The following is a 6,000-nucleotide window of genomic DNA, read 5'->3' on the forward strand; positions in this document are numbered from 1 at the left end:
ATTAGTAGAAAAAATATGTTACCTAAAAAATTGGAGTTTAAGACACAAATAAGGTTATGTGAGATTATTTGGAATTCATTGCTTTAATGCACAAGCGATGAAACACTAGACATGTAAGCACTCTCTCAACCACATAAAAATGAAGGGATATGGGGGTGGCCTGGTGAGGCAGTAGTTAACTGTGCACATTTTACTTTGGCCACCCCAATTCGCCGGTTCACATCCAGGGTGCGGACATGGCACCGCTTGGCAAGCTGTGCTGTGGCAGGTATCCCACATATAAAGCAGAGGATGATGGGCACGGATGTTAGCTCAGGGCCAGTCTTCCTCAGCAAAAAGAGGAGGATTGGCAGCCAGAAATTAGCTCAGGGCTAATCTTCCTCAGACAAAAAAAAAAAGAGAAGAAAAAACAAGGAATACAACGTTTGCAACATCTTCTCTGAGGGTAGAAAAACCTTCAATTCACATTTCTGTATATTTCTGCACCTTCCATGTGCACTGCCTTCTGAGAGTGAGATATAAGAGCCGTCACTTCCAGTGTATGTGAATGCCATTATCAAATGATCAGACCATGGATGTGTGAATTGAGGCAGCAACCTGGTGAACTACAGAAACCAGCTGGGCTCTCAGGGCTTTGGGCCATTGTGTGGGGTGTGCCCTTTGATCAGCAGGGGGCGCTGCAGGACTGCGGTGTGGTCCATACACAGCTGCTTTGTGATGACCATTCACTCAGAGGAGCCTGGGCCTGGGGGTTGGGCCCTGTGCTCGCTGATGGGGACTCAGCAGCTGTGTCCTCTCTGGCCTGGCAGAGTCCCCTGAGCAGGGACCTTTGTGTTGTCTCAGCAGGTGCTTCTTCCCGGGGCTCTCCCAAGGGGTGAAGCTGACCTCCATCCTCCTCAGTGTGTGGTGTGAGCTGAGCTCCAGCACCAGGGCTCAGGGAGGGGCTGGGCAGTGACTGGATGGAAACCATTTGCATGGACAGCCCCTCCTGTTGCGTCTTCCTGGTCTTTTGGAAATTCCCACTCCCCCAGACCTTTAGCTAAGAAGCTGGCTGTAGGACCAGATTGTGCCTGTGTGGGAGAAAGTGTATATTACCATATTATAAGTGTGTCTGTCTGTTTCTATTTTTATGTGATTTTTATTAGGGATTTGTTTTAAATTTGGTCAAAGGCTCTTTCAGGATCTGTTGAGATAATACGGTCTTATCTGTCAATCTATTATTTTGTTGTTCTTGTTGCTAATGCTACCGAGTCGATTGCAACTCTTAGAGGCCCTGTGCACTGCAAAGTGAAACCCTGCCCAGTGTTTCTGTGCCATCCTCTCATCTCCCGGCGCTATATCAGACAATGCTCTGCTGCTATTCATAAGGTTTTCGTGCCCCTTTTTTGGAAACGGATGACCAGGTCATTCTTCCTTTTCTGTCTTGATCTACAAGCTCCACTGAAACCTGTTCACAGTGGATGATCCTGCTGGTATTTGAAATACCAGTGACATAGTTTTAGCACCACGGCACACACAGCCACCACAGTATGACAACTGACAGATGGGTGGCGTAGATCCTTGACTGGGAAATGAACTCAGGCTCCTCATATGCTCAGAGGCCCCGCTCTTTGAGGCAGAGAGAAAGTGAGAGGGTGGAGATGGTGACACCACCATGAGGAGGGAGGCTCCACGGCCCCATTCTTCTATCCAGTGGTCCATTGTCACCTGCCACTTGAAGCCTGTCCCACAGTGTGTCCATCTCTGCAGTGTGACACCTCTGACTCTGTGCTCCCTCTCTCCCTCTGGGCCTAGAGTAATGAGAGGAGGGGCTCAGCTAAAAATACATCAATGAACAGTGAGACTCAGAGACCCCACTGCTCCCTGTGGGACTCCTCTTATTCAAAGACCATTAACGACATAGCCTCATTTATTGATTTTACCATACAGACCGAATTAATACATCATTTAGCACTGAAATGGGAGCGCTACTTTGGAGCCTTATAAATGCAATTCCGCAGGCATAACTCCTGAATCAGAAATGTGCATGATCTCTAACAATCTGTATTTCAATGAGCTCTCCAGGAGATTTTTGAACACTAAAGTTTGAGAAGCCACTCTACTTCTATTATTATGAAAGGACTCCTGGGGATTTCTTTCTAAAATTCAGCCAGAGTAACATTGCATGACTCAGCTCTCCCAAAATATCATTCAAAAATCCAGAAACACTTAGGAATCGATTTAAAATCTCAAGCCATCACTGAAAACTGTGACTTGGTTTCACTCTATAGTCAGAAGCTGGGAGGGGTCCCACAAACATAAGTTCTCCAAGGATACATTTCATGGCTCAGACGATTTTTAAGCTATTAGAAAGCATCCCGTGTAGGACTGGCTTCCAGAAACACTCCTAGCACCCCTGAGCCGACTCACCCAGTGCCAGGATGCGAGTAAAGGGCTAGAGGTGGCATCACTACAGGACCTTTCTCTGAGGCATCCAGCATGAGCTGTGAGGTGGAGGAGGAACGAAGTGTGCCATGTCGGCGTGGGGGCAATTTCTCTGTAAGTTTCTTGCATTTGCCAATATAATTTTTATTTTTCTTCTTTCCTTGTTTAAAGAAACAATATATTATATTAAAAATATGGGTGCTGGCTGGAAGTCATGCCATCTCAGGGCAAAATCCAATTGAGATGGAGTGAAGTCTGTTGATGGAGACTCAGGAAGAGGTCATTGAGTCCCAGTCACCCACCTGGCTCTGAAACCAAAAGGATCCCTCAGCACCCTGGAGGCCTTGCTCCTGTGGCAGAGAGAAGACATTATGTGGAAGCCATTGCTTCCCAACCAAGGGCACAAGAGGCCAGCTGTGGCGCAATACCTGCTGGGAGATACAGAACTGAGGGAAGTTTCCTGCCCAGTGGATACTGACTAGTCAGCAGGCCTCTTGGCTGCACAGACGGAGCATATGGTTTCACCGGGCCATTCGCTCCCAGGTGAGCACCAAGAGACCACAGGATATAAGGAAATAATGGATTACCTGCTGGTGCCACATTCGGGAAGAGATTTGTACAATACTTGAATTTGGATATGAATACTTTTTAATATTATATTTCCTAATATTTTGACTTTTATCAAAATATCTGAATTAACTTATTATTTTTTTTTTAAGATTGGCACCTGGGCTAACAACTGTTGCCAATCTTTTTTTTTTTTTCTGCTTTATCTTCCCAACCCCGCCCCGTACACAGTTGTATATCTTCGTTGCACGTCCTTCTAGTTGTGGACGAAACCTCAACGTGGCATGACCAGCAGTGCCATGTCCGTGCCCAGGATCCGAACCCTGGGCCGCTGCAGCAGAGCACGCAAACTTAACCACTCGGCCATGGAGCTGGCCCCATGAATTAACTTTTTAAGCACCTAAAAAAAATACAGTTTATCTTGCTTCCGCAATGATATTAATATGGACTGTAAAATAACAACCTACTGAAAGCTCGGCCTGCACACGTCCTGTAAGTATTGCCCAATGAAATGAGGAGCCAGTTCTGCTGCATCCCCTGTTGGTCATTACGCACATGTAAGTAGCTCATCCCTGTAGTTTCAGACCTGCTCACAGATACAAACCCACACCCAGATTACTCCATACGTGAAGTTTCTCAAACATTTACATATAAAGTAAGAAGAACTCCATACAAACTCTGAAGAAAACAGAGGAGGAAGGAATAATTTCCACACTATTTTATGAAGACAAGCTTGCCATTACATTATAACCAGAGAAAATCTTTAAAATAAAAGAAAATTAAAAACCAATATTTTTCATGAACACAGATACAAATATGTTATAAAGTATTTGCTAACTGAGTCAAATAATACAGCAAAAGTGGTTCACCAGAAATTCAAAGATGATTTAACACTTGAAAATCAGTCAATGGAATTCACCCTTTAAGAAAAATCTGAATATATATATATATATGATTATCTCAATAGATGAACACGTGAAAACATTGATTCACTCAGAATTCATTCATTATTTTAAACACAAAAGCGCTCAGCAAACTATGAATATTGTGGAATGGAATCTCCTCAACCTGATAAAGTGCTTCTATGAAAATTATACAGCTAATATCATGCTAAATGGTCACAGACTGAATCCTTTCCCCAATCAGAGACCAATACAGTTACATAATCAATGTGAAAACTCTTAGTTCTGAAGTACGAGTTTCTATTTCCTCTAAAACTTTTTGGAGCTTTAAAGGAAAGACTCAGGTAGGCAGAATGTTGCATTCTGGAAAAGATGACCATCTGAGTGTGGTCAAAACTTCTCCAGCAGGTGATGTGTGATGCTGGTCCTGAGGGAAGGAGGTCAAGGGTGGAGCTGGGGGACCAGAAGGACTCAGAAGGGTACTCTAAGGTCCAGGCTTAAACATCCTCTTTGCAAACAAGATCTGCTTATGCTTTTGTACAGGCTACAGGGGGAGAGGTGAAGCAGGAAGCAGGAGAAGAAATGGTGGCCATACACACAGACACCTTGAAGGGGGCACTCAGTATTTTTCCTTAATCTTGACGGGGAGAGAATCTATGGCAGATTTTTAAGCAGAGAGGTGGCTTTATCAGATGCATGTGTTTGGAAGGTCCCTTTAAATAAAGTTTAAATAATGAAATATACTGTACAAAACAGTAGATAAGACCACACCGAGGAACTCTGCATGGCCAGGTGAGCAAGGATGGGCACCTGAACTCAGGCATCTGGCATGAGGCAGGGAGGTGTGAAGACGAAGGGAAGGCTGTGGACAGAGCACGGGAAGTTCAGTGTCCACGTCCTGTCTGAGTTAGAGGCTCTCAACAGTCAGGAGTGGGCTCCAGATTCCCAGGGACTTAACCGTCTGGGGAAGGATCAGTCGAGGGAGGCTGTATCTTTATGGTTAGTGACTCTGTTCGCTTTGTGTTTCCCCTGCTTGGATCTAAGCTCCATGGGAACAGATCTGTTTTCCGGTTTTGTATCTACTGAGCCCAGAATACTGCCAGACGCACGCAAAACACTAAACACACATTTGTTGAATGAATATTTGAATTCTCCTGAATTGGAAACTCTGGAACAGGAGCAGAACTGAAGCAAAGTTAATGATTTTGGCTTTCATTTTGAGTTTGAGATTTTGAGTTGATTGAAGAGGAGATTTGTGTAAGAACATTGATCATATTTGTATAGAATAGGAGAGAAACATGTACTTGAGTTTTGGGGGAGGTGATCAGTCAGATGGACTGGATTACACGGGTTCAGAAAGTGGAGAAGGACATGATGAGCCTCCAGGTACTGAGCAAAGAACCCACAGGGAGCAGGTGGATGGTAGACCAAACCCTGAGTACAGGAGACAAGTTCCATCAGCAACTAGACTGCAGAGTGTGGGTGAGCCGGGCGAATGTCAGATAACGTTTCACTTAAGAACATGTAAGACAGCCACTGCCAACAAGATGCAAATTTAGAGCTCATGATCCAGCATAAGATCAATGAAATTCTGACATTACTCCTTTCAGTCACAAATGCTACAAAAGATCCTAGCAGGAAAACTCATGAAGAACGAATTATAGGGATTGTAAGTTCTCTGTCCATAGAAGAGAGGATTCTGAACAGGGAGAAATGCATGAAGGACACCAACAAATGAGGATCTAATGACTTATCTGCTGGTCTGACTTTATTCTAATAAAATACGGCATGATGGGAGCTGCATAGCAGCAAATATTAGGAATCCCTGTGCTGCTTTGATTTGTCATCAGCACAACAAATAAATTAGCTAAAAATGGGAGATTAAAACACACATAAATTTATGTGAGAGTAATTTGAACTTATTGCTTTAAAACATCAGAGATAGAACCCTAAAATGTATGCAAATTTTAATTACATACAAATGAAGAGATATGATGTTTGCGGCATCTTCCGTAGGGGTGCTAACACCTTACTATGTCACTTTTGTACATTTTCTGCACCTCCTATATATGGGGACACCTGCTGGGAACGCGATACTGGAAGAATC

This window comes from Equus caballus, chromosome 8 (assembly GCF_041296265.1).
Source record: "Equus caballus isolate H_3958 breed thoroughbred chromosome 8, TB-T2T, whole genome shotgun sequence".
In the NCBI taxonomy this organism is placed as follows: Eukaryota; Metazoa; Chordata; class Mammalia; order Perissodactyla; family Equidae; genus Equus; species Equus caballus.